This window comes from Phodopus roborovskii, unplaced genomic scaffold (genome assembly GCF_943737965.1).
Source record: "Phodopus roborovskii unplaced genomic scaffold, PHOROB, whole genome shotgun sequence".
NCBI lineage: Eukaryota > Metazoa > Chordata > Mammalia > Rodentia > Cricetidae > Phodopus > Phodopus roborovskii.
Genome location: NW_026125397.1, coordinates 17,516,937 through 17,530,376, shown reverse-complemented (window position 1 = coordinate 17,530,376; position 13,440 = coordinate 17,516,937).

Here is a 13,440-nt window from a genome sequence, read left to right as displayed (position 1 = left end):
TTCCATCTGCCTCTAAGTTAGATAATATTATTTATAAAACAAGACTAGCAAATGACTCACTGTGAATAAAAATAAACCAGGGTGCAATTTGCCATCATCTTTTAAGGGGGAGAGGGGGATGTAAACCCTCCAGAATTGGAGAAGCAACTCACTTTTTGAAACCTCTTCTGGGACGTCTTCATATGATGGACAGGACATGGGCATGTGGGGGTGAGGCTTAGCGCAGAAGGCAATAACACCAGTACATGCATCATGCATATTCATAGACGGCAACCTGAGTGGCTGTGCAAAGCCGCAGTGTGTACTTCTTTGCATCCACACTGCCAGGAAGCACTGTGGCCCAGATCAGCACCAGGGAGCGGCATTGCCTGATTCAGAAGCATTGGCTACTTAACTCGGTCATTGACTGGAATTGCTCCATGGCCGATGACAGTCCATCTGTCAGAGCCATTCTTGCGCAAGTGTGAATTTCAAGGCTTTGGCTACAAAGAAACAAGAAGAACACAGCCATTTACTCTCTACAAAGCCCTGGGCATTTATTAATAATACTTAAGTGGAGATGTGGGTCAGTACAACGTAGATGGGAAGGTTATTGCACTCACTACACAGCTACTTTTCTCAACAGACTGTCTTCAACATAATACCTAGAGGAGTTCAGCTGCTAGGAAACAAATCTAAGGTCCTGAGCCCCCCCCCGCACCCCCCTTGAAAAGGGGACTTTAGAGTGGCATTTGTGACGGAGCCGAGAGCACAGAAACCTTTCCTCGGGGTTTGGTGAGACACGTACTGGGTTTTTCATCTGCTCTCTGAACAAAGTGTTGCCGGTAGCACGCTTTCTTAGACCGCCAGCCCCCAAACCTTGACTCGGAGATTTATTACTAGTTTTGAATGCCCGGCCTTCCCTTAGCTCTTATTTCTTGCTAGCTCTTACAACTTAAACTATTCTGTTTCTCTTCGTTTCTGTTTTGCCTTAGGGCTTTTTATCTTTCTTTCTATATATCTCGTTTTCACGGCTTCTCGCGTCTAGCCAGCTGGTGGCTGCCCGGCTCCTGGCCCTGGGTGCGCACCACTCTTTCTCGCTTGTTCTCTCATCCCTCTCCTACTCATTCTCTTTACCTGCCAGCCCTACCTATCCCTCCCCTGCTTAGCTATTGGCTGTTCGGCTTCTTCTTCTTTTTTAAAAAATATGTTCATTATTTACTCATTTATCTTTTTGTTTGGTTTTTGTGAGACAAGGATTCTCCATATAACAGCCCTGCCTAGCCTGGAACTAGCTTTGTAGACCAGGCTGGCCTTGAACTTGGGCTGCCTCCCAAGTGCCGGAATTAAAGGTGCGTGCCACCACTGCTTGCTCAATCAATTTCTTATTAGACCCAGCAGGCGTTTTAGGCAGACAATGGTGAAAGAAATGCATTACATCTTTACATAATTAAACAAATACAATATAAACAACCGTAACACATCTTTATATCATTAGCAAAGGCAGCAGAAACAAATGTAACACACCGTCACCTAGTTAAAGTAATATTCCACAACAGTTACTAAGTGTCACATATACTCTGGGACACTTAAACTACAACAAGGAACAAAAGTCCTGTACCTGGCCAGGCATGGTAGTACTGTGTATAATCCTATCACCCAGGGGGGAAGGCAGGAGGATCAGGGATTCAAGTTTATCCTTCGTTACATAGCAAGTTCAAGATCAGCTTGGGTTACCTGACCTCCTGCCTCAAAACTAAAAGCCAGCTCATCGTGTAGCCTATGACCACCTGAGTGTTTTGTTTGGCACTGCTCGGATGTAGAGAAAGATCATCTGCTCCTGAAGGGGATGGACCTAAAAATGTCCTCAGTGACTTTGAATGGTGAAATCTGACATACAACCTGATGTATGTTCTGTGTAAAGAAGGGACATGAACAGCAAGAACAGAACATTGAAAGAGGGGCTACATTGAGATGGGGATTTCTCAAAGAGTAACATAAAAGGAGCTGTCTTCATGATCTAAGTCAGACCTAAGAGATACAAGTATTGGGGAACACAGAAGAATATTGTATAAATGGGGGGAAAAAACCTAAGAAAGTCACAAAATATTAACAAGAAGTCAACTATCTCCATTTAACCTAGAAATCTGAACAAAACTGCATGTAAAAATTTAATTACAGTTTGTGGTGGTTTAAAGAAAATGGTCCCCAAAGGGACTGGCACTATTAGGAGGTGTGGCCTTGCTGGAGTGGGTGTGGCCTTGTTGGAGGAAGTGTGTCGCTGTGGGGGTGGGCTTTGAGGTTTCCTTGGCTCCAACCTCACCCAGTATGACATTCAGACCTCTTCCAGTTGCCTGTAAGTCAAGATGTAGGACACTCAGCTACTTCTCCAGCACTATGTCCGCCTACACGCTGCACCATGATGATAATAAACTGCACCTCTAAGAACACAAGCCACCCCGATTACATGTTTTCCTTTATAAGAATTGCTGTGGCTGTGGTATGTCTTCCCAATAAAGAAAGCCTAAGACAAGTTTAATGCACACCTTGTTGTGTTGTGTAAGTTATCACCCAAGAGACAGTGGGGTACTAAAGGAGATCGTTCCCACTGTCGGGGCCCATAAAAATGGCTCCACTTCATTTTGACTTACGGTCAGAGTTTTTCCTGCCCTTGCTCTTCCAAGGTGAAACAACAAGGATGTCTGGCCTAAGATGTGAATGCAGCAGGATGTGTGGCCTGAGGTGTGGTCACTGCACGCCCTGCCTAAACGACAGAATACTTAACTCAGGATGTAGTTACTTGATGTTTCGGGTATTGAAGAGGTAATTACGCTGTTTGTTCCTTGTATCATTGGAAAGGAAGTCTTCTGCCTTCTTCCCCTCTTTGGATGAGGGGATAAAAGATCTTTGAACAGGAAACTTAGGGCTGATCCTGGTAATTCACCAGGTGCCTCCTGCTAGACTTGTCTCCAGCTAGCCTATTCCTTTCCGCCTCTCAGGTCAGCTGGACCTGACCGATGTCCCATCAATGTGGATTACTGTATCTCACAATAGCTTTTAGGAAACCACATGGCAAAGAATGCTTGATCAGAGTGGTGGAAAGTGAGGTGCAGAACTGTCTGTTGATAGGGAGAAGCACCATCAAAGGCACAAGACACATTTTAATGACGCAGTCGGTGCATATAACAATACAATGGATAATAATAAGATGATGGAATGTTTGCTGAGTGACCTTGACTTAACTTTTCATAAAAGAAATCAAGAGAAATCTGGTCCTCGGGATGCTGGCATGAAACAAGAAAGCAACTAGAGGAAGGAGATGAATCTGTTCCCATTGTCTGGATACAAAATCCCATCTGAAAAGCTTGTGTCGATGAAAACAGAGTATGGCTTTGAGTGGTACCACAGAGTAAGGAATCATGAGATTTGTGATCTTTTGAACATAGGGGCTGGCCAAACATGGAGCTGGTAACAGCAGACTTCACATTTGCTAGGCATTTATAAACATGACAAAGGTGGAAAATAAATATGATTTTAGATACATGTAACTGTAGGTGGCAATCAACTGACATATGATCCAAACTCCACCAGAAATAGAGTACAAAAAATTTAGATAAAATAAACTGGAGCTTGATAGGGAAATCTTGTGTGTTATTTTTCATCATAGATCTAAGTTTTCCCCTTGTATTACAGACTCAGAGTTCACTAATGAAGGCCATTCTTTTTATTTATTTTTGTTTTTTCAGGCTTATGATTTGCTTATTGCAACAGAAAGTTAACACAACCAAAGCAGAATTTCACCAAGAGCAACAGGCAGCCTTGTCTCTTAGACACAACACACATTTTTTTTTTGCATTCCTCCCCACCTAGACCATCAAGTTATCATGCCCTCCTCCCTCCTGCTTCCTCCCCACCCTCCCCCACATGCCCCCAATTTACCCTGTAGTTCTCATCTAATTTCCCATCCCAGGGACATCCATGTGTCCCTCCTAGGGCAAGGGAAGCCATTCTTATCCCTAACCTTCATCTTCTGTGGGGAATTCTCTTTCCTCCTTCTCCCACCTGGTCAGGGGCGAGTTGAGGCACATTTTTGACAGTCTTGCTAACACAGGGAAACATTTCATGCTGTGTTGTCAGCCCTACCATCTGCCCTGTCCCAAAGTTCACCAGCTGCTAAAGGAATGCATTTACTTCATGGCATTATGCAGGCCCTGGTTTTGGTCATTAAAAGGCTGAGGTGCCCCTAGGTTATTGAGTGGACTACCAGATGGATGTCAGAGATGGGACTGAAAGGGGGTCTGATGTGAGTGTAGGTTATACGTACTCAGCATATGGGAGACAGTGTTACCAAAAAAAAAAAAAAACTGGCATCGTCATCCGTCTTGTTGTCCACTCCTTGCTTTTTGATAACTGGACTGGTTATTCGACCCACCAGGATCAACTTTGACTATTCTGCTCCATTCTCCCTAGGCAACTTTGTGTCCTTGAAATTTTTTTTTCCAAAAATGTTGGAGAGTTTTCAAAAGAATGCATTACATCTTCTATTTTTAGAATCCACACTTCTTAATCAGAGCCCTAATATGCATATTGAGCAGCTGAGAGCCATGAAGGTCTTTCTCCTTCCATAGAAAGTCTCAGGACGTAAGGAAAACATGTTACTCCTTGTGGACTTCTGAACTGTCTTTGGATGAGGAAGGAATTCCCAGTGCCTTTTAAAAGCTAAGAGGAGGGTGGAGCTTCCTGTTAAGACTTGTGTGAATGTACAATTATACATGGTGTGCTGTTCTTCTAGAGCATTAGACTCATCTTATGAGAGCTGAGAGCACAGGTTTTTGGCGTTAGGCAGAGCTGGGTCTGTCTGAGTCTGCCGAACAGTCTTCAGGAGGGTGTGCAGCCCTTCCCCCACCCCACAACTGTTTAAGCATCTGTGAACTGAAGTGGATGGGATATTACTAAGGCAAAAAGTGGCAGGAAAAGGAACTTTGGCAATGTGTATAAGAAGCTAACATAATACCCGTGTTACTTTTTGACACTACAACAAACACCTGATAAAAAGACATCTTGAGCGAGGAATGATTTATTTGGGCTTGATCTGGAACTTTGGTGAAAGGCATGTGGAACAAAGCTGCACTGTGATGGCGGCCTGGAAGCAGACAAGGACAGAGAGCATCCACACTGGCAATCTTCTTTCTTTTGTGTGGAGGTGTTCCGTGTGACATCCCAGCCCGTGGATGGTGCTGCTCTGCCTTCAGTAGGGTTTCTATTGCTGTGATAAAGCACCACGATCAAAAGCAGCTTGGGGAAGAAGGGGTTTATGTCATCGTATACTTCCGGGTAACAGTCCATCACTGAAAGAAGTGGGGGCAGGAACTCTGTCAGGCAGTGCAGGATCCTGGAGGGGAGGGCTGAAGCAGAAGCCAAGGAGAAATACTCGTTCCTGGCTTCTGCACTCCTCATGGCTCGTTCAGACTGCTCCCTTATACAACTGGGGACATGAGTCTAGGGGCGCCATGATCCACAGTGGGCCTTCCCACATGAGTCATGAAATCATTCATCACAATCTTGCTCAGAGACCATTTTTCTCTGTTGAGGGTCCCTCTGCTCAAATGATTCTAGCTTGCGTCAAGTTGGCGAAACACTCACTAGTACATGCTCTCACTTAGGGCGTGTCTCCCCACTCTTAGCTAATTGTCTCTGGGAAAGCCCCCACAGACATACCTAGAAACATACCTTACTACTCAACGAGGTATTGGTGGTGGCTCATGCTGGTTATCAATTTGACAGAATCTAGAATCACCTAAGAAACAAGCCTCCCAGACACACCTGTGGGGGTTACCTAGCATAGCTTAGTCTTTGGGCGTCTTTGTGATTGACTGATTGACTGACTGACTGACTGACTGACTGACTGACTGACTGGCTGGCTGGCTGGCTGGCTGGCTGGCTGACTGACTGACTGACTGACTGACTGACTGACTGGCTGGCTGGCTGAGGTGGGAAGACCTGTCCACTGCAGGTGGCACCGTTTTGTAGGCTAGCATCTTAACGTGAATACAAAGGAAAAGGTGGACTGAGCATAAAAATTCATCAACCTCTGCTTCCTGATGTACATGAGATGTGATCATCTGCTTCAAGTTCCCGATTCCCTAACATCTCCACCATGACAGACAGTAAACCCAAATAAACCCTTGCTTCATTAAGTTTGCTCTTCTCGGGGTGTGTTTTAAATGTCTATAACATTTATTTAGTGAAGGGGGATACATGTGCCATAGCACGCATGTGGAATTCAGTGGACAGCTTGCTAGACTCAGTTCTCTCCTTCCACCATGTGGGTCCTGGGAATTGAACTTGGGTCACCAAGCTTGTGAGCAAGTACTACCCAATACACCATCTTGCTGGCTCTTCTTGGGGTATTTTGTCACACCAAGGAGACAGTAACTAATATGGTGCAGCATTTCTCAGTAGTCAAGTTCACAATCAAGGCTGGTCGTCAACATTCCTATACATAGTGAAAGGTCAAAATGATATAGTTAAATTAGTTACCTTTCTCTTCCCTGTGGCTCAAAGCCTGACAGGAGCCACTTAAAGGTTTGTTTTAAGTTCTTGTTTCTGAGGGTTTGAATGGCTGCTTCCCTCCTGGGCTTTGGGTAAATATAATAACGGTGGTAGCAGACATGGCAAAGACTGTTCACTCTATGGTAGACTAGTAGCAGTGATGAAGACAGCACGAGTTCAGGACAAGACAGTCTAAGGACACCCCCACCCTCAGTGACCAATTTCCCGAGCTAGGTTCCACTTTCTGAGATTTCCAGAACCTCAGAAAATAGGGCCACCTGCTAGGCCAGCCTCTCAAGTATTTTATTATCTTCCTCCAAACTTCCTTTGGGGAGATACTTCCTATGTGGCCCCTAACAATAAGAGTAAACACCTTAATTTTCAGGTTCCACAGTGACTAATGAGTTCATACCTGGCCATTGGGGTCTGACACTGAATTCCTAACTTCCCTAACATAAATATCAGAAGTGAGTAAGACGATAAGGGAACCAAGATGTTTGAGGCCCACAAGTTGGTACTTCTAACCTTAGTTCAAAAACCTCAACAGCAAAGCCAAACTATCTTCCTGTGTCAGGATCCCGGAATTTGCTTGTATGGAGCAGTAATTATCTCATCTTAAGAACTTCCAGAGAAATGAAACCCAGAGCTTCTTGTTTGAGGAGGGGGGAGAGAAATGTGTGATTATTGTTGGTTTATGTAACCAAGCCACCACGATTAAATGCGGTTACATGGCATCTTCCTGGAGGCTCTTCTTATCTTTCTCTTACCAGAATTCTCCTAGTCTGGTAGCCCTGCCCATATCTCCTGCCTCAACCACGGCTGTCTTCTGACATGACTTCGCATACACAAGGAGCTGGATATATCTGAAATATACAATGTTTCTATGTTTCAAAGAATCCTTCATCCTGGTTTCTTCTTTCAAACCCTGTCCAGCATATTGTTCTCTGCCTGAGAAATGAAAAGCAGACAGATCTTAGTCTTAAACAGTTTTCAGGTTGACAACCCGCTGGGTGAGTGACACTTGAGTCCCCATCTGGAGTCTCCATCTGAATACTGGAGAATGGGGTGACTAATTTCCCAGCGCCAGAGAGGGGGGGGGGGCTTTAAGAGAGGGTCTGTCTTCACCCTACTTTTCAGCCGAGATCAGGAATCTTCGTCAATCTACGTATTATAATTTTACCTGACTTCTTCTGAGCCTTTGTCTTGTTTTTAAGAATGAAGATTTAGTCACTGTGCTTAAGACGCAGAATGGCGGATTTCCTTGGCAGTGACTGTGAGGGAGGCTGAGCACATGCTCTTTCCGGATTCCGTCCGGATTCCGTATTAGGACCCCTGCTGCTTGCAGTGACCCCTCCTAGTGCTCACTGCCACCCTCTCTGCCAACCACATTTTCTCCAGGAACCTGTCCCCTGAGCCTGTGCCCCACCAGCCGCTCCAGGCTGCCTGTCCCACTGTAGATAACTGGGCTATCTCTGGCCATATCCCAGGATGGGTCAACATGGATGGGTCAACACTTGAGAAGACAGAGAGCATCTTATTAGAGTGAAATGTTAATTAGGACTGGAATTCTTGGAATGCAGCAGCAAGCAGGGGGTTTGGACAGTGGGGAATGTGTAAGCATTATATTAAGGAATTACTCTGTGAGCAAAATATAGAATTAGAGGCTTCAATCTGAAGAGAAAATAATAGCTACTGGTTTTACAAAGCCTGGAAGGTTTACAATTTCTTTTTGTTGTTGTTTTCACATTTGAACTGTGATAAATACACATAGCATAGAATTTACCGTGTTAAGAAGTTTCAAGTGTGTAGCTCAGTGGCATCAAGTAGCTTCGCATCACTGTGAACCACCACCACCTCTAGATCTGTTTTCGTCTTGTACAACTGAAATGCAAAACCACTGGATTACTAGCTTGGCCTTTATCTCTTCTTTCGATTCCTGGCATCCATTCCCCTACTTTCGGTCACTAGGAATGCGACTGTTTTGTGTGAGTGTACTAATACACTAACTGTCCTTTTGTGACTGCTTTAGTTCATTTAACTTAGTGATGGTTTGAATAAAAATGTCCCCCCAGAAGCCCATAGGGTCTGGCACTTCAGAAGGTGTGGCCTTGTTGGAGGAAGCGTGTCACTGGGGATGGGCCTTGAGGTTTCAGATGCTCAAGCCAGGCCAGCATTTCACATTCTGTTATTGCTGTCTACTGACCTGAACATACAATTCTGAGCTTTTTTCTCCAGGACTATGTCTGCCTGCATGCCTCCATACTCCCCACCATGACAATAGTGGAATGAAACGCTGAGCTGTAAGCCAGCCCTAATTAATGTTTTCCTTTATAATAGCTGCACAGTCACAGCAATAGAAACACTAAGACAAAATTTCTTGTCTTTAAGGTTCATCCATACTGTAGCAAATCCTTACATTTTAAGGATGTACAGTATTCCATCTGGTCCAAACCACACTTTCTATCTCTGTTCCTCTGTCAACAGTCAGGTAGCCTCTTAGATGTTATAATATAAGCTTATGACCTAATAAAAACCCAGGTGGGATGGCTGTTCTTGGGTGTCAACTAGACTATCTGGAATTAACCAAAACACAAATAATGGGGGCACACCTGTGAGAATGTTTTGCTTAATTTGAACAGACACAGAATGCATGGTTTGGACCAGATGGAATGTAATTCATCTTCAGTGACTTCGAAGGAGAAGTCTGTGCCTGATTAAATGTGCATATGCCCCATTGCTCACCTAGTTGAAACGTATTTCTGCTTTGCCTTCTTTACCTTATCTAGTGTATGACTGTATAGTTTAGTATTTGTAATCTCTGAGGTGACTTCAAGGCCATCCCTGCTCTAATTCCAATCATTTCCATGAAGGAAACAATCTTGTTAACAAATAACCCCCCCCCCCCGATGGCCCTGAAGTTTGTATAGCTTTGGATGACCCAAGATGGCTTGAGACTGTCCTGCTTATTTGTTCCCTCTACAAATGAAAAGGGTTTCCCATGCAAGTCATGTGTAAGACCTTGAGCAGGGATTATAGTAACAGCCAGTATATTTCCTGTGTTAATTAGATTTTTGCCAACTTGACACAAGCTAGAACTATTTGAGAACAGTAACAGTCTCAGCTGAGAAAATACCTCCGTAAGATTGGTCTATAGATGCTAGGGGACAGTGGCCTGTACCTTTAATCCCAGCACTTAGGAGGCAGAGGCAGGTGGATCTCAATGAGTTCAAGCCAGCCTGTTCTATAAAACTACACAGAGAAACCCTGCCCGGGGCGGAGGGGGGGGGGAGGGGGGAGGGGAGAAAGAAAGAAAAGAAAAAGATTTACCTATAGGCAAGTTGGGGTTTCATTTCATTTTCTTGATCAATGATTGATTCAAGAGGGCCCAGCCTACTGTGGCTGTTGCCATCCCTGGTCAGTCAGGTCAGGTGGTCCTGGCTTGTACAATGAAGCAGGCTGAGTGAGCCATGGATGCCAGTGAGCAGCATCCTCCATGGCCTCTGCTTCAGCTCCTGCTCCCAGGTGGTGGTGGCACATGCCATTAATTCCAGCACTCAGGAGGCAGAGGCAGTCAATCTCTGTGAGTTTGAGGCCAGCCTGGTCTACAAAGCTACATAAGAGAAACTCTGTCTCGAAAAACCAACCAAACAGAAAAAGCACACAGATCATTCCCTTCCAGGTTATTTTTGGTCATGATCTTTATGGAAGCAACAGAAACAGGACTAGGACCCCTGTACAGAAAAAACTGAAGCCAAATCTAATTTATAACTGTGTCTTTAAAGACCTGACAGCTCCGTTGAAGATGCCTCCTTAAGTCACCCGACACAGAAAGAACATAAGGGGAGCAGAGACACAAGGCCCGCCTCCCGCCTGCCCTTGCCCACACAACACGCAGTCGCTGCTGAGCCCTCCCTCTGCTTCTCCTTGTAGCTCTGCGTTCACCCTCGTGGTCGGCTGTGGACAGCTGATTTTTCTTCTCCAATCACAACTCCGATCCTCCACGCTGATTCCATAGCCCTCTCCTCTGCCTCTTTCCCTGAGTGCCTTGGAGAAAGAAGATAACTGGAACCCATCACTCAGCGTTTCTATCGACGGTCACCGGTGAACGTGCCCCCGAAATGGCCAATGGGCAAAGTGATGGTCAAAACGAAGACAGGGAGCTTAGTGCTGGGTTAAATAGCGACAGCTGGGGGCTGAGTTCATTCTGCAACTTGATTGACAGCTGAGATAAAATTAAGTATACTCATACAAAGAGGCAGTTGAATGAGGCATGGAGATGTGTGTGTGTGTGTGTGTGTGTGTGTGTGTGTGCGCGTGTATCTCCGACCCTCTTTCTACCCAATCTTTAAAACGTCACACATGATTCTAATTATCATGGCAATCTCTTCTGCTTTGTACTTTGCCTTACTCTCTCACTTGTACATATGTATGTATCAGCACATCTCAGCGTTTCTACTTTAAACAATATACTTTGGAAGCGTACTCTGCTACTCCTCCCTTTACCCAAACAGTCAGAAAGCCTTGCCTGGACTGCTGTGACAGGGCCCATACCATTCTCCTTGCCTCGCCGCTTGTGTCTCTTTGTTCTGGTTTCATCGCAGCATCCTTCACTTTTGAGCAGAGAAAGCGCACAACCCCTCCTTTGCTCGAATGCTTCATTCACTCCTTACCGGGACAAAGTCCAAAGCTCTAAAAGAGGTCCCAAGGTCTCCATGCTCTGTCTTCCTGTGCTTTTTCTGACCTCATCTGCTACCGCAGCCCAACCACACTGGCCTCCAAGCTGTTCTTTGAACTTTCCGAGCAACTTCCTACATAAAGCGTTTGCAACCTCAGTTCCCATGGCTTCTCTAGATGGCAACTTAGCTTATGCTTCCAACTATCTCCTTTATCTTAATAAAATGCAGTAGCTTAATTTAAGAATAGAATTTTATTTCTCTTGAGAAAGTGCATAGAGATAATAAATAATAATAGCTACTAAATCAGACCTGCCAAGCTCCATATGTGGTACCCAGGTTTGCTAGGGGTGGTGGTGGGGTGACCATTTCCCAGTTAGCAGGAAAAGGCACCTGCTTGATGGAGGTGACCTGGAGGCTGTACACACTGCACCTGCTCATGTCCCATTGTCAGACTTCGGGGGTAGCACATGGTACTGCCAGGAAGGCTGGGAAAGATAGATGGGAGCTGGCTGCCATTTGCTAAGTAAACTGGCAAGGATCAGTCTCCAAATGCAGTAAGATGGTTGCTGACGCTGAGGGAAAGTTAATGGGTCTGAGGGAACCCTTCCTTGGATTCAGGATTTGCTCAAGCACATCCTTTTCAAGAAAGCCTCACTTTGCAACTTTCTGGACCTCTCTGTACAATTCCTTGTTTTCAAATCATCCTCAGCACATCTCATCAGCCGCCATGGTGCTATTGCTTATGTGTGACTACTCTTTGCCAGACAGCAAACACCCAGAAAAAAAGGACAGTAACTCACAAGAGAAAGGGTTACTTACTTCACTCACTGCCTCATCTTCAGTGTCTAGAATAGTGCTCTGAACACTACTCCCAGTACAATAGTTAGGTACAATGGCGTGTGTGGCAATCCTTACACTCAGGAGCTTGGGGCAGGGGATTCATAAGTTAGAGGCCAACTTGGGGTACACAGTGAGACAATGCTATAAAAGACCAAGAACTAGAAATATAGTTCAATGGGAGACTTGCTGAATGGATAAATGCATGTGAGATTCATCTGGGATGTAGCGAATACATAATGGCAGGAATGGGATTTTCATTTATCTGAAAGTTGGAAGAATGTTAGTGAAGATTTTTTACAGCACATTTCCTTTCTCTGGAAACAGTCATTGGAATGACTATTTGCTGCAAATATGGAAGGGAATGAACACGTTGTTTTGGGGAAAACATAAAATAATAACTGAACTGATGATTTGTAGTTTGGAATTGCTCAGCGTTCTGCATTCCAGTAAAAGGTAGCTGGACATTTGGTGAAAGTTGTCCTCACCAAGTTAAATAAGGGGACTAGGAAACCTAGGGATCAAACTGAACAATGTTGGAGATTCATGTTGCCCTCTATAGTTATTTCAGTGTCGAGATTCCAATTGTGTCTGTGGATAACACTGCTCCTGTATGTGGGGACCTTCTTTAAAAAGCCCCTGTTTTGACACTGACTCAAGTGCACAAATTGGAGGCACACCTTTCTAGCAGTAGTATCTGTTATTGCTGGGAGTGGGGTTGGTGCATCCCCACCACAGCCTGCTCTCAGGGTACCAGAGGCATGCTGGACTGAGGATTCCAGGAACCCCAAAAAGCTGGGGTTCCCCAGATGCATCCCTTCCTTCAGGACACCCAGAACCAGCTAGGAAAATGAATACTGAAGAAATGACATCCTTGTTTATAAGTCACAAGCTGCTGAGATCTGGGGCCGTTTCAGCCACATCCAGTTGGAACTGCTGAGTGAAAGGAAGAGGCACATCTTCCCAGAGTTTTTATAGTTACTCTAAGCAGCTCGCAGCCGTCCCGGCCATGCCTCACAGGAAAAACTTATTCTTAAGAACTCATACACGACAGTATGTTAGAAGAAATGAGACCAGTGAGCAAGCCAGAGGACACCTATCCCCTCAAACCAAACAAGTATCCAAGGACAAGGAAACCACCATTTTCCTCCTTGGGGCTGGTATTGCTCAAGTTCTTGAATACGTTGATAGCCATGGTTTCATTTTCCTTCCTAACCGTGGTGTTTATTCCCAGTCCCTTCTGCCTGGCTCTTGGCACCAACCATTCCCAGACTTCCTGGCCTCATGCTTGCTCATTGATCACATCATCCCACAGAGCTCTTGTCTTCAGTTGTGTGGCATCTGCTTGTCTTAGTTCTTCAAGCACAGGACAGGCCCTGCAGAGAGAGGTGGGGCT